The 27340-nt window shown below is 28.3% G+C and overlaps 1 protein-coding gene across 1 annotated transcript in view; it reads right to left on the reverse strand.

Moving 5' to 3' along the window:
- The window catches only part of LOC107440219 (uncharacterized), a 263805-nt gene that overhangs the window by 121551 nt on the left and 114914 nt on the right, over window positions 1-27340 (reverse strand). Inside the window, exon 2 of the mRNA XM_021148154.4 lies at window positions 3695-3779. The gene's annotated coding sequence lies outside the window, so the exon portion shown is untranslated. The remainder of the gene's footprint in view (window positions 1-3694; window positions 3780-27340) is intronic.

A 27340-nucleotide genomic window follows, 5' to 3' on the forward strand; every position in this document is an offset into this window, starting at 1 on the left:
AATTTTGTATGATATGGTTGTTTTGTCTGAAAAATTATTTTTATTTATTTGAAAGTAATAAATAATTTTGGAACGTAATAAAATCATTTAGGAACATTGGATGGAATAAAATAAATACATAAAGTGTCGAAATCAACCTAAAGATTATTCTAAAATTTATTGATGTTTCAAAAATAAGTTAACAATAATAAAGTCTTGTAAATGCGTTTATAATGCGTCAAGATGCTCCAAAAAATGTCACTAATATTCTCAGCTTTCAGAATACCTTTTGTTTAGACACAAAATAAAAATGAAATACTCCTTTAAATTTCTACAATAGTTTTAGCGACTTAAAATGTCAATATTTCAGGAAAAAGAACATCTCACGACAAAATAAATGAAATTTATTAACAAAATGAACGAAATTTAGATAGAAATAAATTTACCTAAAAATGCACATAGTAATAATTGTTGATATTTAGAGCTATAGCAATCATATAATGAACCTGATATTATTAACTTCATTAAACGACAAAGAATAAAACAGGCAGACCACGTTATCAGAATGGACGAAGACCGTACCACAAAAAGAGTTCTCAATGCCAGACCAGTTAGGACACGAGAAAGAGGCAGGCCGAATTTGAGATGGATGGATGGCCTGGAGAGAGACCTTTTGGTCTTAAAAACAAAAAATTGGAGAACACTAGCAAAAAAGAGATTAGCCTGGAAAAAAAACTTCTTGAGAAGGCCAAGGCCCACCCTGGGCTGTCGAGCCATTGATGATGGTGAATAATTGTTAAGAGAAAACTAATATTTGAATTTTTGTCTCGAGCATTTTCTGAAAATATATTTCGTTAACTTACTCCAAAAATGTTCAAAATTATTTTTTCTACGTTTCTTTACATTACTAATGTATAACAAGGAACCCTCAATACTTGCAACACGCTTCAACTCACTCCTTCTCGCTCCCGTGAAAATGACGGGATGAGATTTCACCCGCTATTTCTGGCTCCCGTGATATTGACGGGCTGGGGTGTTCAGCAGTAACGCGTCAACAAGAATAAAACTAATTCATTTCTTTTGTCCGGAAAACATTTCATTTCACATTTTACACACCTGATGTCAGTATCAGGATATTTTTAAGGTAATTGTAGATAGTTAGTTTATTTTAAACTAGTTGCAGCACTAATCAAATACGCAATGCAATTACGAAAGCAAAAAATATAGGCACTTATGAGACCGTTTTCTTGAAAATTAACCGATCGTTAGGGGGTTAAACGAATTATTAACAAAAATTGCCATATACATATATATTAACGCTAATTTCTTAATAAGCTGCTAGAATTTTCTATTTTGTTTTCACTAGTCGACAAAGCAGGAATCTTTCGATACTTATCATAATTCTTTATTCTAAAATAAAAATTTATGATAAATGAAGTACTTTGATTTTGAATAAAAAAATTAACTCAAAATTAAATCAATCTGTGAAAGTCAAATAGCTTTGTTATATTGCAATACGTAGCAATAGACTGGAAAGGAAAAAAAAAGTTTTCGAACATTTAAAGGCAACTAATTTCAAGAAGTTGTATATCACTCGTGAATTTTGTTCAGATTTTTTACGCATCAACTTTATCACTCGCAAAAGTTTCGAAATTTTTAAATAAGCATTCAAATTTGCTAAATTATCAAATTTTAAAATCTTGTGGCATAAAAAAATATTCCTCAAAATTTGTATATTGAATGAAATATCATGAGTGAAGTTTCCTGGAATATTTCGATCTTATTTTAATTCACCACAATACTCTTGAATTTTACAAATTTTACCATCATTTTCCATATTAAAGCGAAACGTTTAAGTTTATTATTCACAGATTTTTAAATGTAAAAATTTTACTGCTGTTGCAGGAAATGAAAATATTGTTGAAAAAGAATTCTCTTAAAAAATTTACAAGCAATATTTCATTTAACACACGATTTTTGAGAGAAGGTTATTTGCCTTTATTTCAAGAATTTTTAAAAATTTGCTAAATTTTTAAAACTCTGATATTGTTTGAAAAAAAAATCAAAATTCCATGTCTAAGAATCAATTAAGATGGTAAATTTTTTTCGGTTATTGGCAGGCACTTGAGTCTACTTCCCATTGGCCTCAGAATTGCTACTCTCTTCTCATTACCCAGTGAGCACCTATGGCTAAGCCACGGCCGTGGAGTGGCGTCGCCCACGTCATACAACCACAAACCCGTTTATAGGGCGGGTTACATTCACGCAACCACACAGAAGAAAGGACATAGAACACTCAGAGAGAGAGAAAGAAACATCCATGCCCTGAGTGGGATTCGAACCCGCAACCATCGGCTCCACAGTCAGGCACTCTAACCACCCCGCCACTTGGTCGGCTGAAGATGGTGCATTAAAACTTTGAAAAAGTTCGTTAGTGATATACTTTAATCCATATAAAACTTTTCGAAAGTAGTACTTTTCTTTTATCGAAACTTTTTTTCTTGCTCCACCCTACTCTACGTCAAATATGTTTGACGAAACGTTAAGTACTGAAAATATTTTAAGCAGTTCGGAGAAGTATAAGAGTTTGACAAAATGTCAAATGTTAGGGTCGTGACTTTTTAGTAGGTTAAACGGGACTTTTTAAATAAGCTCGACCATAATATCTACAATGGTTTTGTAAATTTGATTACACGGTACTAATATATAGAGTTAAAAAATATCAATTTTTTGAAAACCGTTAAATTGTACTTGCTTTTAGCTATAACATAAAAATTCCAAAGTAGCATTTTATTATAAAAAAAGGAAAAATTAAGTATTGTGCAATAATTTTAGTGGATAAATTGCAATTGTAGTAGTGATTTAATTAAAAATGGTATAAAACATCAGTTGCAAATTTATACCTTTTACTAGAATTAAAGAAATTTTAAAGGTGACGCTAAAAAATGGAGATTGATATTTTGGACAAAGATTATTTAGAATTTTCACACTCAAATCTTTAATAACTGCTTGATTAATTTAATAGCTATCACCATAAGCACTTTTTCTAAAATTGTATTTACAATAAAAATGATGTAAAGTGTGTAATTTTATACCGAAATTATATAGTATATCAGAATAGAATTTAAATAAAAATATCTTACGGCATAAAATTTTTCTACAACAAATATACCCAACAGAAAAATTTCGTAAATTATAACGACGAATTTAAAATCAATCACAAATATTTTACAAACAGTAAATAACTATTTAAATACTGATATTATATAATTATAATACCGTTGACATGCCTCTTAACACGAATTTTGTTTAATTTAATCCAACATTAATCTAGTTGAAAAAAGAAAAAGTTCGTACCAGTCATTCGGCATATGGAACTACATAATTGAAATGATTTTCTTCTGCAGGGTAGCACATTTTAAGTATTAAAGATAAAAAAATATATAATCTGTTAAAGATCAACAAATATAAGGGAGAAATCTTTTAAAAAGTTCGTTTTAGAAGGACTCAATTAAAATGCAGTTTACATACATGGAAAGAAATTTCTTTTCGCTTTCAAAAACTGTCACTAATTTTGAAGTACGAAATTTCTTTCTGGACAAAAGAGATGTTAATGTATAAGTTTCATTAAATAATCCCTGATTAACATTTCTTTTCGATAAAAATGTGACTACAGAAAATATATTCACACAAAAATGACATTAAGCAAACTTACCCAACGCCAACATTAATTAATCTTGTACCTCTTCAAAACAGTTTTCAGTTCCATCTTCTTTTAATAGGTAATCCTTAACCTTTACCTGTAATGGAAAAATTATTTATGAATACGTTATTCAAAATCATTTTTTAAAGAAAAAAATGTGTTCTAATTGCAGATACAAAAGAAAAAAAATTATTATAAAAATATTCGAATTTCTAAAAATGTTAAAACCGCATAAAATTTATATATTTTTATACAAGAATTGCTATTAACATTTTTTCGCAATGTAAAAAGCTTATGCAAGGATGTATGATAGCAGGTTCTTGCCAAGAAATTGTAAGCAAATACCAACTTTAAATACAAATTGTTAACAAATTGTATAACAAATTGTTCATGTACCCATTTTTTTGTGTACAATTGTGCTCAAAAAAAAGGAAAAAAAAAGAAAAAAACTTCGAACTTTTGATCCGAAGATCAGATTTTCACGCACTAAGACTAAAACGTAATGGCTCTATGGTGTGACCTCAAATATGCTAATTAATTTCTGCTGGCCATAATTCAAGTTCTGTATTCTGACACAAAGATGCACTTTTTCTGATTAAACATATTTTTTATTCCATGGATTTGGATTTCTTACCCTCATAATATAGAAGATTGCCGCAATCTTTAAAATACTGTCCCAATAGTTCAATAAGAAGAATTGGTGCAAGGGTAATGCAATGCTAATTTTACATTTTGTGCCTTTCCCAATACCTCGAGAACTTTTCAAACAAATTTATACGCAATAATAAAATGTGTTTATTCAAAGATATCCTTCCAAAATGAAAGGTTTAGTGAATGATAACTATTTTTAATTGTTTTATTTAATAGTAGTCTGAAAAAGTTTGAATTGTAATGTATATAATTTCTTACATCATTTAATAAGAATAAAATTTTACAAGGCAACATCGGTCGCTAAGCTAAATCACATACTAAATGGAATCTTGATAGTTCTAGGGGGGGGGGATCATAATGCGTCGATATCAGTAATAATTCTGAGTTTCAAAATCCGGTAGAAGGAGACTTAAAACTTTTTTAGGTATTCTTCTTTTTTAAGTAGTACTTTTTTATGTATTCTGGTTTTTGGTACTTTAGAGCTAAGCTTGTGGAGAATGGCTACAATTTCGAATGTGCAATACCAATATTTAAGACAGAAAAATGGAGAAATTTTTAAATCCTTTGCTGTTACGTTTATTTTTTTGCTCGTTTTTCCAAGTTGAAAAAGCTACCATCCGAAATTTAAAAAAATTGATGCAATCATAAAATTAATGCATACAACGGAATTTTAAGAACTATTTATTGTCTCATTAAATAATCCTAAAAAATATATGAATTTTATATTAGAAAATGTTTGACATCTTTCTGAAATTTATAGTTTTTAATATGAAAATCAAAACGTTACGTTTATTTTTTTGCTCGTTTTTCCAAGTTGAAAAAGCTACCATCCGAAATTTAAAAAAATTGATGCAATCATAAAATTAATGCATACAACGGAATTTTAAGAACTATTTATTGTCTCATTAAATAATCCTAAAAAATATATGAATTTTATATTAGAAAATGTTTGACATCTTTCTGAAATTTATAGTTTTTAATATGAAAATCAAAACGTTACGTTTATTTTTTTGCTCGTTTTTCCAAGTTGAAAAAGCTACCATCCGAAATTTAAAAAAATTGATGCAATCATAAAATTAATGCATACAACGGAATTTTAAGAACTATTTATTGTCTCATTAAATAATCCTAAAAAATATATGAATTTTATATTAGAAAATGTTTGACATCTTTCTGAAATTTATAGTTTTTAATATGAAAATCAAAATTTAGAGCAAATTAGGCAAGGTAGTTTTCAACAAATGGAATTACAAAAATATTCTTTTTAATTAATAAATTTTCGAGGGCTATTTTACCAGTTTTAGTCAAATTTTGAAATTTGTTATTGAAAGTAGATAGCTTTAAATATATATAAAAATGTCATTTCTTTTCAATTCAAATTATTTTTCATCATTTTTATAATCAATAGTAAATGATTATCAATCTTCACATTTTGCATAAAATGATATTTAGATAAACGAATTTAAAAACTGTGCTCAAAATATTTAATTAATAATATTTTTAGATTATGATAAAATATGCAAATTGTGAATTTTAAAATTAAGAGCTCTACAGGATCTATCGATCTTATAACTGTTTGATTTTATTTTTAATATTTACTTCAAAATTATTTTCCTAAAAAATTCAGATCAATTGAATATAAAAGTGAAAAAGCCGCATACAATGTATTTGCAGAGCAATGGCTGATTTTGCTTTTAACATTTGGGGAATTGTTATAATAGCTTTAATACGATATGCAAATACGCTGCTTCAAAGAAAATAATTCGCGGGATTTGCGTCTGGACAAATCAACCTACACATATTTTATAAATCTTGTTCAAAAAAACTTATTAAATTAGTAATCCATCGTTACTTTAATTCTTTAGGAAAACTCACTCATAATATAAGAACTACCCCTGCAACAAAAATTAGATTAAAAGTTTAAGTACATCCTGTAAAAACTGAATTTTTTTTTCATCAATTCATGCATGTCGTTAAAGAAGAGCCTTATGTAAAGGACAAAATTTTTTTTTCAGTTTTAAGGAGTTTATATTAATATGAATTTTAAATCTAAAACTAAGAATGAGGAGTATTGCATATATGTTTTAATATTTTTAATGTATTGAAACATTTAAAAAAACAAAAACGATTTGAGAAAAGAAACTTATATTTTATTTAGATAATTTATTTACGCTTCTCATTCAGGTTAAAAGTTCATTTTTGTACTAAACTGTTTAAAGTTTAAATATGTTTTATTTGTCAAATGACAAGAAGCATTTTTAGATCCTGCTATTTTTTATGATCATATTTTTTATCAAGTATTGATACTAATAGAATTTTCGATTTGTCATGAAAGCACACTTGTATTAAAATATTTTTGCTAGTCTAACAATTGTATATCATGGCAATTTTCATGCAATTTTAGAGAGGAGACAAGTTAATCTCTTTAATTAATTAATTAATAATTTTCTTTCTACCGATATTTACTAGCAAAATATAATAGCGTAACTTAATGGCTCAACTACTTCAGTTCAAATTGAATATAACACTCAATAGTTTGCTACAATTCGATGAACAATTCAAAAAAATTTATTTGAGTTTCATAATTTTAAAAATCTTAAATCATGCAATTATAAAATTATTGATAACATTGCAATAACTAAAAATGCTTCTGTTTCTTCAAACAAAATTTTGGATGACTTTTCACGTAAATTTAATGTAGCTATGAGCCAATTATTTTGGCAAACATTTTCTTTCTACTTCACTTATGCGAAAATTGTCCAACTTTATGGAGTTATAGTTAAACTAAGAACCTTATTGAGTTACAGAAGAACTTGATAATAAAGAATAAAAGGCCAATAAATTATTAAATGCCGATTTCAAAGAAGTTGCTTATTTTGTCAATTTTTTGAAATATACGAGTCCACCAAAGAAAAAAATAACCTCCGAATTTATTACGAAGTCCAAAGTTATTAATACTATCTTCTTTTTAAATGACTCTTAATAATATTTTTCTTACTATTTTCATGCAATAATTTAGTTAAGGAAATACTCCTTTCAAGTTTATGCCAATTTAATATTCCAAACTCGATTAAATAACTTGTATGGAAAGAAAAGTTAAATATGGTTCTGTCGCTCTTTTAAACAGGTATATTTTTTCAGTAAACTCGGAAACAGCAGGAGTATATCAAGGAGCAATAATTGACTGGATATGATTCATTATAGCTGTTATATCGCTTAATAAACTCTTTTCCTCTTTCGATGTTTCCCGCCATTTTTTTCTGAATAGTCCTCCGCTTCTCGCGTTTTCAATTAAACTGATAATGCTTTGCATAAATATCCTCCATTCCATTAAATCTTTAAGACAAGAATCATCGCTTAGAGCCACAAGATAAACTCATGGAGAGAAGAAACTCCAAGAAATATGAGTTCAGAAGAAGCGAAGCGTAACAACCGCCATCTTGTTTGGCGCGATAAGCGCCAAAAAGAAGAGCCAAAGAGTATTAATTACTTCTCCTATTAGAGCGGAAGAACACTTAATATAACTCGGACGAATGCGTTCAAAAGATTTCTTCCTTCGAGGAAATGCTATTTCATCGAATTATCTGTTTCCATTCCAAAAATTAATGATTTAATCATTGATCAATATTTTCAAAATTATCTTATTTTACTCACGCTTATTCAAAAACAAATTTGCTTTTAATGTCACCTAAGGCTCGGAACCAAAGCACGGAAGATTAACTTTTTATATATTATTATGTAAGAACACCATGCAAAATCATTTTAACATTACATTTTATTTTAAAATGCATTTGTTTAAATGCATTTTAATTCAAATGCCAATGAGAAATAATGACCATATTGAGCGTCATGGAATTGGTCTCTAAATGTTAGAGCTCCGAACTGCATGTGCAATTTTAATCAACGACTGACTGTAGCGGGTCAGCTTTGCTTTATAAAGAAGTTAATTTTCAAATTTAATAATTTAAAATTATTAAAAAAAATGTCTTAAGGTTTCTAATTTATTTTCCATCCCATGTTTAAGAGATCAGATATAACTTTGATAATTTTAAAGTCGACACAAGATCTTTAAAAAGTTTATCTTTCAAAAAATGATTTGAACTTTTGATTTCATTTTTTTGAAAAAGTTACAATGAATAACGAAAATAATCGACGATATTTCTATAACGACGTGTTAACGTTCATAAACTTTTTACCGAGCAGAACTGAAAATTACCAGAAAAATTTAACCTCCAGATTTAAGATCAAAACGAATTGCTCTCTTGTGGGCAAGCAATAAGTAAGAAAAATTTTAGCAAAATATTCCAGAACATTTTGCCAAACGGTTTTCTGTGGAAGCTTTCAAAGCAGTTTTAAAAAAAAATATTACGACTAAACACGTAACACAAAAATATTACGCTCAATTAAAGCTATACACAAAGGACTATAATTCGCAAAGAAACATTTTCTGGCTCTTCTGTCAAAACATACACGTACCTCTTTCTTCCGCATAGTTTTAATGCGGTTTTAAAAAATATTCCCCTGTGTAACATTCTTTCCTCCAAGACGTTTTGCTATTCGCGTTGAATGGCTTTTTACTCAAGTCCCCGAGCTTGGTTGTTTTTAGCTTGTTTTGGATTTTGTGATAATATTAGAATGCTCTTCACGAGCGAATTTCCTAAATAGCTTCCTAACGTGAGAGCCATTTTTTTATCGTAGATTTTTCCTTAAAAAGAAATGCGATGTTGCGTTTTGCTTACTTTGTGGAATTAAACGTTTTCCACGATTCAAACAATTTAAATGCATGGTTATTATAATCAGAGTTCAAAATCTGATTTTAAGGATTAGAAAAATAAATAAGCTACTAGAAAATAAATAAACAACGCAAATGGTGCAACGCAATGCAAAATACTACGATCGTGGTTATAATTAATTCGTTTGCATATATATATATATATATATATATATATATATATATATATATATATATATATATATATATATATATATATATATATATATATATATATATATATATATATATATATATATATATATAACCAGGGAGGTCGAAATTTGATCAGCAGAAACACATGTTCATTCTTAATTCTTTAGCACTGGGGTACCGGGATTGGATAAAACAAAACCAGCATATTTTCGTATTCGCAACATGGAAGAGAAAAATCACAATAATCTCTTATGGTTATCCCAGTATTGATACGCTTACCAGCGAGGACATTTAATGACAGCACTGTGGTCAGTGCGAACTGGCAGTATTATACAAGTTGATACACCCCCGGGACATATTCGTAAATGATCTGGAAGTCCGGCTTTTGTCTTGTATAGTGTTATTCAGTGCTGAGCATGTCGTGCTCGCACAAGGCGTAGTGAGGATATTTTGTTAAGAACCATAAAGTATATGGCGTGTGAGCGAAAAAGTCAAGTGTTTATTACAATAGAATTTAAACACGTTTGGTTTAAACGTATAGTACAAGGAGCTAAAACAGACTTAAATTTACTGCTGTTTTTTTACATGTATAAAAAGAAATCTACAATAATAGGTGAACACATTTCAAAGCAGTGAATATGTGAATGTATTTCAAAGCATGAAACTTGGAAAAAGATTCCAAGTTTCATGCATTGAAATACATGCACATATCCACTGCTTTGAAATGTGTTCACCTATTATTGTAGAGTTCTTTTTATACATGTACATAATTAAGAAAATTAATGTAGGATATTATCTTGTGTAGAGAAACGTCGCACTAAATATACATTAAATATGCTACCCAAAAACGCTATTTTTTTTTAGATTATTAAGATAATACAATAGCTATTAACAATTTCTTTTAAATTATATAATAGATTTTTTTATTTCTTTGTTTTTCGTTGATGGGTACAAAATTGTATTCTTATAAGTAGCATTAGGTAAAATTTCTCAGCAAGTAAGATATTTTTTATAATTTAAAATTGTTATCTAAAACTAAACCAAAACTTTAAAATAGATAGTTTAAATAGCTAAACTTATTACATGTCTATTAAAAAAATAAATCTTTGAGCAAAATGAATTGCTGGTAGATCATGAATAAAACAAATATATGTAAAAAAAACATATTGTTTCTTATATGTCAGACGTACCTACACTCTAATTGAACCAACAAAAATAAGTTTAGTAGTAATTGATCCGAAAATTGCAATAAAATTAGTTAAATAATCTGACTTTAATAGTTAAAAAAATCTTCCTTTAACCAAAAAGAGAATGTAGGAGGATCAACCAAAGCTGTCTTCTTATAAACAACAAGATATAAGAAATAGATAATAAAACCTTGTCCCATGAATTAGAATAAAAGTAAATAAACATAATTGACGAACAATCATTCTAACAAGTTATGGAAGACACTGTAATAGGGTATTAGATCCCAAGACAAATCGTCACCCTTTTCCTTTCCTTTTAACTATCGTGAAGGGATTTAACTTCATTTTGATCTTTCCCTCAAACACATAGATGGACGTTAAGAGAAAAATATGAGTCGCATTGTTGTTCTTCTGTGTAAATAAAGAAAATAAAAATAAAAAGATGCTGCCAACAGACGCTATCGGAAAGGCCATCCTGAAAACGAAATAGGAAAACACGTACTCTGATCAAATCACGGTAACCGTAGCTGAAGTCATAAACTCTCTTTCACTCGACTCGTGGGGATCTATTGTTGTTTCCTTTCCTTTTTGTTGTGTTTCTTTTCTTGTTTTGGAGCCTTCTTTTTGTCGAAGAAGTCAAAAGAATTTCTATTGGCGTCCGCTTATTGAATTTTCTAACACATTGACTCCTATAACACGCATAGACTGAAACTTAAGAATCTACTGAGTTAAAAAAAAGAGGCTTTTTCGTCATGATTGACATTTATATACAATTTCCAGATTTTGAATTGGACTTTCTTTATTCTTAAAAAAGATTTTTTGCATAAGTAAATAAATACATATGATTTTAAAATCATCCTGTTTTCAACTCCTTCAGGATGGATAGAACGGTAGGCAGGCCCGCATCCTCCGAGAGTAAACGTACCAAAGAGTACGCATGCGTACTACTATCAGATGCAAGAAAATCATGATTTTTCTTGTGTGAATGCTGAGAATTTTCTCTTTTTTTAAATCGACATTTAGAACATACATACCACATAGATAACGAATTACAATTTCCTACTCACGAACGAATAGAACAAAGCTATAAATATGAATTACATTATTTCACTGTAAAAAGAGATTTCTCTAAATTGAGCAAAATTGTGTCGAAATAGTGCGGAAAGAAGTAATAGCCGAAAGAAATAATAGTCAGATTTAAAAATCCCATGTAATTGAAATTGAAACAGCATATACTCATTATCTAGCAAAATACATTTAGGGATTGAACTGTGTGAGCGAAATGTTAACTGGCCGCCGGCAGGATTTGAACTAAGAACCAGCAAGATGCTTTAACCATCATAGTTGTAGTACACCCTAATCCAGATAGAATTAAGAGGCCTCATATAGAGGCCACCGCAATGACACATCCTAATAAAAATTGCTCATGAATTAAGGAAGGCTATTGAATTGAATATTATCCCTCATCTTTCATCATTGGCATATATTATTCTAACATTTATAAAAGAATAAAGCATATGAAACAGAACTAAAATGAATTCAAATGAAAATAAACTGGAAAATTGATTGAATGTCTTAATTATTCAATGAGATAAACCATAAACCTAACAATGTCTATTCTGTATAAAAATAAATTAGAACCAGAAAAGTCAATGAACTGTTTTGTACCAGATCCGGCTTAATTTCTAATGTTATTCATTTATAAATAAATGTTGAAGGCTTACATATTTCTCTTCGATATATGCTAAAATTTGATGAAGCGTTAAGAAAAAATACGTACAGATGGGTCACTAAAAATTTCAAAATATTGAAAAAGAAAAAAAAAAATATTAAAAATATTTTTTCAAAAGACATTTCTGGTGAAAAAGAACCCCCATAAGTACAGTAAACAAAAGTAAAATATACGGTATTTAAACCATTCATTTGGTATGATTTTTGTTCATCTGGTAACAGTTTACTGGAAATCCTTCTTTTCAAAATGATCGTGTTTTTTTACCACACAGTCAGTAAAAGATACAAAACTGAACAGTAAATTTAACTAAATAAATGGTCTTCCTGCCATTTTCAGTATCGTGCTATTTTTATGACATGCTCTAAGGTATCATGTTATTTTCATGTTATGCTCTAAAGTACCATAATACCACAGGTACTATATAATTACCAAATTTTATCCCATTTATCAAATTTTATTACATATTATAAAACCATGTTTTATTGTTAATTTTTCCAAGTTTATTAACAAAGTGCTTCCATATAAACTACGAGTCTTCTAAAATTCCCATAGAGTCCGAAACACGGTAAATTTTACCCTATTCAGATAGTTTTGATCATACATTTTTTTCTCAGAGTTTAAAAGAATAGTGTTACTTTGCATGCTACATATTAATTTAAAAACAAATCTTTCTTAAAACTTCATCTTTCTGAATCTCTTTTTGAATATATTTCCAGTTCTACTGTAAAAATTACCGAGCTTTTTGATGCTTCCATAGAGCATGATGCATTGTAGATTTTACCTTATTCTGGTACATTTGATCATACTTTTTTTTCCCTCAGAGTTTAAAAAAACAGTGTTTCTTTGTTTGTTGGTGTTATTTTGTTTGTTTGCATGTTAAATTTCATTTGACGTAATATTGAACTGAAACTAACAAAATTGATATTTTTGAGGTACTTAAGGTAATCCAATCACAAAACGTAGATAGTCTATTATAGTATGTGGAACAGGCTGTGATCAACGCAAATTAATGTTTCAGGATCTGTGAAACAGCCACACACGTACCTTTACATGTAATCTAATGAGCTCAGTAAGGCTGTAAAAATAAATCAATAAAAATAATGACATAATAAAAGTAATAACATAAAAAAAATTACGACATGGATTGTAAAGACATCACGGATTATCAGTTCCTGTTGTCAGATAAAACGGATAGTGTGTGGTCAGTAATGTTGACCGTTATAGTGATAAAATCTATAACCTCAAAGGAAACGAGACAGAACCAGTCAAACGCAACGATGACATATGCCATGCTGATAATCCTCTTCACCACTTATCTTAAGAAGCCGTCAAAAATGAGGGAACTTGGTTGGAAGGTGCTCAGTTTGCCTTGAATCTTGCAATATTGGTTCATCTTGATCTTTGAGTAACTCAAAGAGGAAGGAAAGTTTAATTAAAGTTTAATCTTGTGGATAATTTTATTCATAAAATTTAAGTGTCTTTTCTCCACGTTTTTAATTTTACTCACATAGAGTTGGGTGGTGAATAATTAATCATACTCTTGTTGTAAATATAATTTTATTTAAAACGAGCCGAAATTACAACTGCTCAGTTCAAAAAATCCAATAAATTTATTAATCAAAGAATCTTAGCGATGTGATTTGCGACAAAAATGCCTGATATCTCTACCACATAATGTGTCCAAAACTGAAATCTATGTCACAAAATAATGTGCATCCAAGTCGCAATAAAAATATTATATTCTGCTATATTTTTCTTTATGTATGCTTCTTGACCAACTATAGTTCTTTTATTAGCATCCTATCTTTGCAAAAAAATGTTCATCATTTGAGAAATCATAATTTTACAGGCGATATGTGTATGTTTATTTTTAGCGATCTCCGCAAAGTATTAACAAGTATAAAAGTCTTGCTGCGAAAAATTGTAGATCATAGTTTTGTTTCTGAGTTAGATATTTAAAAGATGACAATAAGCTTTTAATTGAGAACGAGAAAGGGAATTATTAAAGTAGATCATGCTCTGAAATAGTCTTATTCTGAAGGGTCGAAAAATGATGATCAGATTTTCTGACATGCATCATATAAACCAGTGCTTGCCAAACTTATGACGTTACTGATATACGTTACTGATCTACTTTAAATCTTACTAAAAACTACCAACCAAAACCTATTTTTTATAAAAACCTTACATTTGGCTTTTTAGCCACTAACCTGATTTTTCAAATAAATATGAAATCAATTTAATACGATCTAACAAAAATGTCACCGTGAGCTACTAGTAGATAGCAATCTACGGTTAGATGATTACTGATATAAACAATCGCCAGATATCTTAAACTTTATCAAACAAATAGGAAAAAACACAAAATAACAATATAACAATAATAAGTTTCTTGAAATAAATTATATGTTTATAATATATTTTATTACTTCAAAAAGAAAATCATACTTTACAATATAGGATTTTTGAGCCAATCATAGATACAACTCTAATAAGTCAAACTTACATATGATACGTATGCAAGATACCTAAATCGAATTTTTTAAAAACTAAGCGGGATGAAAAAAAAATAAAAGAGGGAAATCATTAAATTATATCAGTATAATACAACTCTTATTTTTTTAATAAAAGCAAATCACCCTTAAAAAGGTAAATATTAAGAAAAGGATTCAATTGAATTTTTTTCTGAAAAAAATAAAGTTTTATTAAGTTCAGAAAATCATTTATCGAAATTTAAGACTATAGACAATGTTGTTGACCTAAAAAAATCCTTTAAAATATTGACCTTAATAAATTTAAATAACAGCGTCTAATATTATTTATTTTATTATACCATCTATCCCTTTTTAAAACTCGATATTTAAGTAGCTATTGTTTAAAAAAAATTCCATGATTTTATTACGTTTGATTCTGCTTGATAAAATTTAAAGGGGAATGATTTTAGCTTTACCATCCTAAATGTCGCTAAATGAATCAAATAAGTGACAAAATGTAGAAACACTCGAGTAAATGACACGTAATAAATACAATACAACAAAGAAAATACAGAAGGTGGTGGAGGAAAAAAAACACTTTAAGGCTGAAAAAAATAAAATAAATAACGGGTTATAAGATTCCACATTCCACGATTTACTGTTACGACTTCTCAATAACGCCAAACGATAGATGGTCCACATATTTCACTTTTATGTTTTTTTGAAACCGGATCTCCTGTTCTCAGATGCAGGAAAGTTTTTCAAGAAACGCATGAAATAAATATATCAAATTTAGATATTATGTATTCATGTAAAAAAGGGTATACATTTAAATCAAAATGTATATTTAAAGTGTTTGGAATGGTTTATTTCAAAATAGAACAGTTTAAATGCTTAAAAATAATAAATTATTAAAACCAACATTTTGAAATTTTTCTTTCCGGAAATGTTACGTATGACGTATGAAATACCCAAAAGAACTGGAAACTACGTATTTTTCCTTATAATGTTTCTCTGTTTAGAAAATATATAACGGACTGAAGTCTGTCGTCTTTAAAAATGTTTTTTTTTTACCTTAACTTAAGAAGCAAAATCTTCGTACTTTCTATGTCTTTTGAAATTTCAAAACAGTTTTCTTTCAACCATATTTTAAATATTGAATTTATGGTGATTGACTCATTGAGTTATGTATTTCTTTTCTCTGATGAACTTTCTATCGTCAGTAATTTTTTGTCGAATTCATGGTAACAACGTCAGATATCTTAAACGTTATCAAACTGATAAGAAAAACACAAAATAATAAAACCCTGAGTACCCAGACCATTCAGATTAACTCATTCAGATTGATATTTCTTTCCTGTAATAAACATCTATATTTTGTTAGTATTTTTATTTCTCTGACTTAATTACGTAACCTCTTGACCATTACCAAGATTACTGAATACAGTTTACATTTAGCTCAATATTGCCTAATTGCTGCATTAGGTGCGAATGAAACCTACAAGTTGTTCTTGAAAAATTTTAAACAAGGACAAAAATAAGCGGTTTAGTTGTATTGAGCTCGAAAGGATTATTTTTACCCAATCCTTCTTGAAGGAAAATGGTAAAACTTTTATTTTTAACAAAAAATGCTAAATAAAAATGATCACTGACTTTTTCAGGAACTATAGGAAAAAGGCCATAACAGATGTAACAATGTGACTAAGACAAAAAACACTCAATAAAAATGATCACTGCCTTTTTCAGGAACCATTGGAAAAAGGCCATAACAAATGTAACAGTGTGACTAAGACAAAAAACACTCAATAAAAATGATCACTGCCTTTTTCAAGAACCATAGGAAAAAGGCCATAACAGATGTTACAGTGTGACTAAGGCTGTAGGCCGATATAGTGTTGCACGTGCATAATCGAAAAGAATATTTCCACTACACAGTTCAAAAAATTTCGAATGAATTTACGGTAAAAAGTACCGGTAGATTTACGGTAAAAAGTACTTATTTACCGTTATTTTTACCGGTACGTGTAACAGAATAAAAAAATTATGATACACAGTAATTTTTACAGTAATAATTACAATAAAATCATTAAACCACTCTATTGAAATTACTGTAAAAATCATCGTATAATATCTTACGGTAAAAATGGATTTTACGTATGAGGCATCCACAGTGTCGCTATTTTATACTTTAATTTCACACTTTTTTACAGTGTACTTGCATTTAAGGGAATAATTTTAACATTAGAGGACACAAAATAATTTAAAAGATTATTGACAAATATGATTGATTGGTGACAAATGGTGAACATAAATGGAAAAGATAGATTGAGTATTTTTTTTCTTTTATATTATATCAACTTGGCAGTAAAACGTGATCAGTTTAATTGGGCATACTATAGCCTACGTCACTGGTTGCGTTATTCCTACTAAATTTAGCTAGTAAACAGCATTTTCTGCGAACCTGATTTTTAGCAACAAGTAAGCATTAAATGAAGTGTGTTGTTATAAGTCGCTACTCGGCAGGTTGGAATTGTATTAGTCTAGTTCCTTTTGAAATAATTTATTTAGTTGTTTTATCGAAGTATATAAATTTAGTAAACATATTTAGAACTCAGCTTATTAATTAAAGTAAAAGGTAAATGTTATTCCTAGTAAAATTTTAGCAGTGGAAGTAGTTGTGTATTTTTCCTATTATACCCAATTGAAAAATTAGAAATGAGAACTATTAAATTATCAATTATTTAACGCAGGTTCACGCAAAAAATCATATAAGGTATACATAATGTACAAACCTATTTCGTAATTAAACTACGGTAGTGATCTCGCCAAATGTGTTTAACAATTAAATTTTAACTTTTTTTAAATTACTAAACAAAATGATTTAAGTTCACAAATATGTCTTAATAGAATCACAAAGGGATACGTTTGGTCAATGGACGTGAGCAGCAAAAGTGAAAGTAAACAGAATACATTTTAATATATATATATTACCGTTGAAGTTTGTAAGAAATTAATAAGAGTTAAATAGGATTTTTAGGTATTGAAAAATAAATAAATGATGTTTATTACCTTAATTGCAATAATACATTAAAACCTTTGATATTTTCTATTATAGTATTTAAATATTATATTCTATTATAGTATTTAATTGAAATTGATTTTATAAACTACTGTGCCAATAGCTTGATTTTATACCCATCATTGAGCAACCGACCCAATTATGAGTTTCCGACTTCCAATGTTAAACTCCGTAGCCTTGTAATTTTTAATCCAATGCAGAAGACAAGAAAATTCATTAATCAAGTATTGGGAGAAAGCTCTCTCTATGGAGAACTTTTTGATGGAAGTAACCTGCATTTGCTTTACATGGAGAAGAAAACATCGGAAACCTCCTACAGTTAGCCTTACGGCAAGGGGACTCTAACTCATGATCCGTTTACCAATGAGGATATTTTACGGCAGCACTTTTTTCCGTGCGTGCCGGATGCAAAATTCGTCTCAACCAGCCACCGCTGGGATTCGTACCCAGGTCACCTCTTTGGGAGGCAAGTGCTCTATCTCCTGAGCCACCATGGTTCTAAATTGATTGATTGTAGTGCCTTTGTTTTTTAAATAGCAAAAAAACAAATGAATAACATCATGTTAATTTAATGGTACAGAAAAGCTTCTGTTGTTCCAGCAAAAATCCTATTTTTATTTTAACGAATGTGTGATAGGTAATTGTAGATTATCTAGGTAACTTGAGAAATTGAACAATTTTTGGACAATATAACAGATCATTCTAGTTATTATGAATATTACCTAGATTACCTATGGAATAAATAAGTTCTACAAAACGTTTACAGTTTAAGTTAATCATTTAAACTTTTGAAGAAAAACAGCAATTTCGGCTCAAGAAATAAAAAATGTAGTGAAATAATCATGCGGCGAGAGGCAGTGAGCCATGAACTTAAATAAAAACCCCTAGTCCTAAATAAAAACCTTAAAAAAGTGGACTTTGACATTTAAAACGTTTATAATAAGCAACTATAAAAGTAATTTAAATAAAGTAATATAATTGTGTGAAAAATCGCCAATGGTCACTTAACGTTCTATTAGTATTACGGCAGATTTTGTATTTTAAAATATTTTTTATCATATATTCTGATACATTTTTGTTATCATAACACATTTTTTGAACTGAAACTTTCACTCTCTCTTAATACAGTTAAGACAACGCAATAAAATTCAGCCTTAATTTAATAAAAAAAAAATAACCGTTAGATTTATTTAATTAATCTGAAGTACGATTAGCCACGCTTATTTACAAATTATAAATTTTTTACTAATGTTTATCAACAATTATCAAAATATTTAGAGGTATATAATATTATATATCTACTGTGTACCCTATGTTTTATAAATAACAAGGAAAAAAAAAACTCTTATATTTCAGTGCTGGTCTTAAGTAAATGCATTTTCTTGCTTAAAAGGTTATTTTTTCTCTCTTTTTTTATTTATCATTTATATTGTTACTTTATGTATTGCTTTTCTCCAAAGAATGGAAAGTTGCTCCTTGAAGTGGTCTATTCTCTTCTTTTCAAAGGTTTTATCGGGAATTTTCGACAAAGTTTGTCAGTCAAAAAAACCGCTGAAAACATTCTTCTCAAACAGCTAAAATATTTTTACTATGCATTTTTGTGTTTGCATCAAAAATAAAATGTATTGCTTTTTAGAATAAGGTGGAAGATTTATACTTAAACAGGGTTTTTTTTGTATAGAATATTTATTATTATTTTTTTAAGAAAACATTTTTTACAACGGAAAATCATTTTTACGTGATGTTTTTTTAAGTACTTACATGGATATGTAAATTTTAGACAAAATTATTTGCCTTTCTTATAAATATTTTAAAATAAATAAATATGTGCTTTTTTTAAGTATGTAATCTAATGTGTTAAAGGTAATAACATTATTTAGCAGTACTTAATTAATATTTAACTGTATCATTTTTTCTCCATTTCTAATTTATTACGTATGTTTATAATAAATTAGAAGAATAGAAAAAAGTTATGTTCTAATATATATATATATATATATATATATATATATATATATATATATATATATATATATATATATATATATATATATATATATATATATATATATATATATATATATATATATATATATATATATATATATATATATATATATATATATTTACATGTATATATATATACAAATACATGTAAATGTAGTATCAGTTTTTTTATTGTTTGTTCTTCTGTCTACAATTGTCTTCTAATCTGCTATTAGAAATGAAAAAAAGTACATGTACATAATAAGCTTTTTTTTTACTAAAAACTTCCGTAAAAAATAAGCTGGTGTAAGTAACGTAAGAATCCTTCATTGATATCTCTGATTAGAACGAATTTTAATATATACCGAAAGAGAATTTTGAGAATTGAGAATAATGGTTGATAATCTTGTTCAAAGTATCTAAGGAGAATTGATAAAGTTGTGTTGTAACAGTATAAGGGTTTTTGTTCGAATGATTTTTTCTTTCAGTTTAAATAAAATCAATTTTAGTATGCACAGCACATGAGAAAAATTTTACACCTCGAATTAATTTTTATACAATGAACGATTTTCTCATAGTTATTATGGGATTTTAATCGTACAAAACTGAGTTCCTTAATAAAGACAAACTTGCCTTTTTTGGTTGTATAAGGAATCAGAATGAATTCAGCTCTGAGTTAAATTACTATCTAATTTGGAAACTTCTAACCATACGGAACCTTAAAATCATTTAATTTGCTAGTAATAATTTTTTTCTTCAAGAAACAGTTTGCCGCAGTTAGAAGTTAAGCAGAAAATATTATTTAAAAGCATTCTCTTCATCTTTTTTTGCAGTAATTGGGTGCTCGTAATGATTATTCTTAACCATGTGATTTAAACCCTATTTAATTGGATAACCGTAAGCAACGTCACGCGTATGTGTTAAACCTGATTGGCTTCTGAATCTACAAATGCTAGGAGATACCGACGATGGCCTCACTTGTAGATATTTAATAATGTAAGGAATTGTTCCTTGTTTAAAGCATAATATTACATCAATCAATCTTTTGCTTAGAAATGCATTTGTAAATGTGTATAGTTATAAAATATTTTACTTTATTTTGTCGAAGCAGCTTAAATGTCTCAAATGGTGGTTAAATTGTAACTATCAGCTGGAGTCTTTTGAAAGAAATAGTTTTGAAAACCTCATTCCATATAGCATTGGCTTTCAAATACAACCTTCATTTAATGGTTCTTATTTCAACTGGTAATAAATTTCCACTCACCACAAAAGACAGGCGACTAAGTGACGCCATCATTCAATGATAAGCACATTGGAATTGTGCCAACTTCAGAAAAAAATGACTGACAGAGAGAACATAAGAATTTTCGTTTTCAGTACCAGAAAGAATAAATGGCTGTCGGATGAGAGTAAAACGAAACAAACAAACGATAGTAATCTGAATTTTTGAAGAAAAAAAATAAAAACACTGAAGTGAAATACAATTTCATATGGAAACTGAAAGCATCATCCCCATTGTATTTTTTTCTGAAAATTCCGAGAAGCAAAAGATTTGACACGTTTTGAAAAGTTTAGACATCAGTGTGTTGCCATATTTGACAAATAAATAAATGGCAAATTGTATATTTTCTACCTGTCATGTTCAAAGAGCTTATGGTTCAAGCCAGTAAATAATGATAAAATATGCTCGTTGTCGAGAATTATGGGATATTTTTTTGCATTCAAGATTTGAAGGTAAAGAAACAAATGTCATATTGTTTATAAATTTTGTTGTTGTTGTTGTCTTGTCCAGAAGTGCAAGGAAAATTAAATTTGTCCAAAAGTATCTAAAACAGATAAATTTTGTTAAAACAAAAGTTATCATAATCAAGCGTTATTTGGTACTGTAGAAACAGTCTAATATTCAATTTTTTTTGTTACAGGGGTTCACTTTAAAATTCAACAAAAGATATTAAAATCAGCCTTTAATTTCTATTTGCTGTAAATATTATGAATGACGATTTCAAGCTATAACATATTTATCTTGCTTAAATACTCGCTTGCATAAATGACAGAATTTTTTTTTTAAATAACATTTCATTATAGTGTTTATTTATTTAACCTTGCATTCCAAATTAAACAATGCATATACAAATTATTATTCAAACTCGATTTTAAGATATTCTACTTCAATTGAGAAATTGAAATTTTAATGACTACGATACATGACTAAGAGCATTGCATAGATTAATTTGTTGCTGCTGTAAATTTTCAGCTTAAGTAAACAAGTACTTGGATTTGTAAGAGCGTATAAAGTTGTATAAGAATAGCGTCTTTTTTCATCCAGTTATTAGCTATCCTCAAATATATTTATTATCAATATTGTATTTTTAATTACTTAATTAATCGTAAAGCGCCCCGCATATAAAAGAGATGTAAATATCATTTGAATATATAAGTTCCTATCAGAAAAAGGATAAATTTACCTTACTCTTTATTCAGTCGATCACTATTTGAAAAATTTACTGAAAAAAAGGAAAAAACAAAGCTTGAAGGAATACATATATCTAAATAATGTACTCTAGAATAGTGGTTCGTAATTTTTTAAGGTTACGGAATGCTAAATGATTATGCTTCTTTTGGCGGAACCACGACATTACAACAAAAGTTCTTTAGCAACTGTAAACATACTAACAAAAAATACTATTAATTATTTTGAAAATATTTAATGTGAAGAATTAAACATTTTAAATTATAAATTTGTCATTGATGTGTGTATAAGCTGAAAATGATGTAAATTACTTGAAATACGGTTTCCAAAAATGAACTGTTATAAACGTTGAGAACGGAAACGTAATTTTTTTTATTTTGATTTTAGTTATTTCGTTTTGAATTGAGAAGCTTGAAAATAATTAATAAAGGGGATTTTTAATACATTCATATTTTTTTCCAAACATATTAATTGTCGTGTTTTTTTTAAAAAAGAAGTTTTAAATTTGTAATGTGAAAATGAAATCACATTTCTTTAACTTGATACCATGAACTCTCTTTTAAAAAGCACTAAATAATTTTTTAATATCAGTTTTTAATCATTTAACTAAATAAATTTTTAATTTCGAAACGAATATTTTATAAAAAAAGTTTGCATTAAATAGCTCAGTGATCAGACGCATTTAACGCACAATTTTTCCAAGTGATAGGAAAACTTTACTCGATACTATTTAACAAAACATAATCCATCATGCATGTTTTACTATAAATAACACACATATATATAATCTCAGAAATTTCTGGTTAGAAAAATATAACGTGGTTAAAATCTTGTACTTTATGTTTTAAACACATTTCACGGAATTTCTTGGTGGCAGTATGTGTATTTTTTTATTCGGAAATAAAATAAGATATATTCAGTTCTTAAAATCTTAGGATATATTTCGAGCACATAGCCTCGAGAGATGAAGAAGTTGACCACTTGACTATTTTTTCTTCACCAATATTTCTCGCCAAAAAGGAAACTGACATTGTTGGGGAGAGGTACTTCCAACATTTTGACAGACGAATAAATTGGTAGGTACATGAAAATTGCAAAAGGCTGCCCAAGAACTATTTACCCAAAATATAAAAAGAAATTTAACTGAGGTAGCGATTTTGTTATTTTATTTTTTTTTCCCATATTTTTATTTTATTTTTACTTTTTATTTTTGTATTTCTTACATTTTCCCATTTTACTTAAACTTTGACATATAGGGATTCTTCCCAAAACTAAGGGTTAAAAAAATATTTAAAAATTAAAAATATTGTGCTATCTAAAAACTATTTTTAGCTACTTTAATTCAATCAAGGTTAACTTAATAGTTTGTTCTGCGAAAAATTACTAAAAATAGGTTGAAATTATCATTATCATTGATATTGCAATGATATTTTTAATTTTGCATATTGAAATTAATGCATATTTCAGCCTGTTCTCTCTCTCTCTGTATATATATATATATATATATATATATATATATATATGTAATACATAAATTTTAAATGCTTTTGTATTGATGAGAGCATTAAAACTCTTTTCATAAAATGTCTTTGGTAAAGAATAGGTGTAGAGATATTCTATTTTGGGACTTCAAGTCTGAAAACATACCAATGAATAGTAATTAGATTTATATTTCAAAGGAGTCATTTTTAGAATCTTTCCCTCTTTCACTTCCATATTAGGAAGCAGTAAATGATTTTCCATAATGCGTAAGGATACTAGGTATGCCAAGACAGAGCCTTTTTACCTCATTCTGTGTTAGTATTTAATGCGGGAGCGATTGTTTTCGCATGACTCTTGCAGTATGATGTGATCCATTTAAGATGTGCCGGAACCATCCGGAGATTTGTCCACTCCCTCCCTTGTGGGGAGTGGATGTGAAATGTTATAGCCACCAAAAATACACGATTTTTTTTCATTTATTGAATATAATTAATGTGCCTATATAAAATACAACTTTACAATAAATTCTCAAATTTTGTCAAAAGGTTTTATTTTTACTTTAAAAAAAATTAATAAATAAATAAAAAAAAAAAACAAGATAATGTGCGTCTCTATAAAATGGAAAATAACTCTCTACTGAATTTTATTGATAAACTTTCACAACAGATAATTCGACATAGATTAAATAAATTTCTTTGATTGCATTTGTATTAACTGTTGAGTATTAATTTGCTAGATGATAAATAACGCTTACAAAGTGATTATAAAGTATGAAATAAAGATAAGTTTGCATCTTATATAAAAAATGTAGTTTGCCTTTTCTGAATCAGGATCTTGTTTGACATTAAATAAAATATCCTACATAATCTCTTGTTAAAACTGGAAGCAAACTTTGTCTGACTAAATTAACGCTCCAGGAGTTCTTATATTAACATTGATCTTAAAAATAAATATTTTCTTACCTAACTTAATTTTTATCTGATTTCAGTTACTGTATGTAATTATGAACAAACGGAATCTAGAGAGATTAAGTTCTAACTATTTCAATCCTCGAAAATAAAGAGAAATGTAATAAAATGCGCTTATGACTGAGATTTAAAATTATGTTCGTTTCGGCTTAGAGCAATAAATAATAGACAAACCATACTGAATATATACAATTTAATTTAATTTTCTAAGCTTACAAGGTAACTATTAATCTATTTATTTCAATTTTAAGACGCATAACATATTCATGTTGGAATGCTAACACATCAATTTTAATTCATAGTTAGAATGAAGTGTAATTTTGCAATTTTTTGTTTTATTTTTCTCTTAAAAAATTTACGGATTGCATGATAAAATCAGGTAGATATGTTTTTGGTTGGAATACATGTAAATTGAATCTGTGGGAGAATGTATCCTGAAAGTCCTGCAATTTGTTATTCATTTATAAACGTGAAAATCGATACATTTTCGAAATGGATGAAAAAGAGAAAGTTAATCAAATATTAAACGAAGACGATAAGAAATGAAAAAGTGGGTAATAAAACATTTTTATATATTTCATTAATTTTACTGCCAAAAATGGATTTTTTTTTTAAATTATAAAATTAACAAATTTCGATTATATGTTCAGATATCATTTTCATCTATCCATTATATTATTTATTTACGCACTATTAGAATTTTCCTTTTAAAATTATGGAAAAATAACCGGTCTATCCAATTTATCGTAAAGTTTACGGTAAAGAACATTTTTTACCTTTGCAGTTTTTAAACCATTTAAAACTATTATATTTATAAAATAAAGTACAAAACCATACGGTTTTTCAACCATTTACGGCTAGCATGGTTTTTGAACCATAAAAATTTTTTTATTAGACATTGGGGCTAGGCTTTTCGTTAGGTAATGGGCATTGGAGAGTGCCGGACACTGGAAACTCTTCATTCTTTGAAGGAAAAGGAGGAAATGTTGTGGTGTCAAAGCTGAAGCACAAACCACAGTGAAAGGGGAAGAAACTCTTAGAATACGTAACTAACGCGTTGAACTGCTTGGTGTGTTACGCTATGCCAGAAAAGCAGCTTACAGGGCGAACACCATATTCAGATTTAGCCGGGTGTCATTTGAACTAATGTTCAGCGCATGCGCATAAGAGCCAAAGTGACAGTCAGGAGGTACGTCACCTGTGAACCGGTGGTTGGAAAACTTTATCTGCATGGTTGGGTACGCTGCTTTCCACCAGTCACCATTTATTCTTTCTTTCTATGTCAAAATGTGTTAGCAGATTAAATTAACATGGATGATATAAATGTATTCTCAAAGAAATATCTTAATCAATAGTACAGTACTATTTATCAATACTGTAAAAATACGGAGCAAACCAACGATAAAAAAAGAAGGAAACTTTTCTTCACCTCAGCCCTAGCATTGGCTAGGAGAAGAGGAGGGTGCCAACCCGTTTTAAGAACCTCTGCTGTTTACCCTAAATGTTGTTTTTCCTTTATGCACAGGCACTGCACCAAACCTAGCTAGACGGGTTTACATTATGTCCATGAAAGCTAGTCTTCTTCCCCTATGTACATTCTTAGCTCAAACCGCCGTTCTGTCAGTCATGAGACTAACAGATTAGCCTTCCCGGCTATAATATGTACCCAATAACGGAACTAAGTGACCTCAATCGGTGGGCTTAGATGTTGTAATAAAAGTCTGGTTGCTTAACAGTATTAAGTGAAAGCAGTTCATGAACAAATTTTTTCGAAGTTAACGGTTCGAATACCATCTTCTTTATGGTTATTTGACTGCTTTGTTTGAATATGGTAAAATAACAATTGAATAAATTGCTATTTAACCATTTTTTTTTTCTTCTGAGAAGCGTGTAACATTGCGTAAATAAATAGAAAAATAAAATTAATAGAATTATTGAAGTGCTCTTATAGTACATAAATGCGTTGCTTTTACGACAGTTCAATGAAAATATCGCGTCTGAAACTGAAAAATTTATTTTCAAATTTGAGATAGATTTTAGCCTGTACCCAAAAACGTTCCGTTTAGAATTATCTCATCAGTCTACCTAAATATTTAAGAAAAATCATAAAACTGGGACTAGATGAGTTTATTTTAATTGACAGGCTGATTTTATGTTTTATGAAAACTAAGAAAGAGTGCCTCAAATTTCTCAAACTGTGAATCTTGGTCTATTTGTGCAGTAAAATTTCGTTAATTATAAGCATTAAGCAAATTGACAGCTGGCTGTCCAAGGTTAATAAAAAGTAATTATCAATTGTGAGAACAAAGTAATTTATCGTTGAGCATCATATATGGCAACGTTACTTTTAAAAAATAACGAGTAAAAGTACAAGTATTTTTAAAAAAAGTAACGAGTAAAAAGTTCTTATTTTAAAAAGTAACGAGTAAAAAGTTCTTATTTTAAAAAGTAACGAGTAAAAAGTACAAGTAAAAGTACAAGTACTGAACAAAAAAAGTAACGATTTAAAAGTACATTTCTAGGAAATCGAAAATTCAAAGTAACCTAAACTTTTATTGAATAATATTCTTATGTTCTTTAATGTTTTTGCAAAATTGTTGTTATTTATTTAATTATTTTTAATTTTGAAAGTTATGGATATTAATTTATTTTTAAATTCGGAAGAATATTATAGTATAATTTTATAATATAATCGCATAATA

Source organism: Parasteatoda tepidariorum, chromosome 7, assembly GCF_982258835.1.
Source record: "Parasteatoda tepidariorum strain Cologne lab strain chromosome 7, Ptep-v5.0, whole genome shotgun sequence".
Classification (NCBI taxonomy): Eukaryota; Metazoa; Arthropoda; class Arachnida; order Araneae; family Theridiidae; genus Parasteatoda; species Parasteatoda tepidariorum.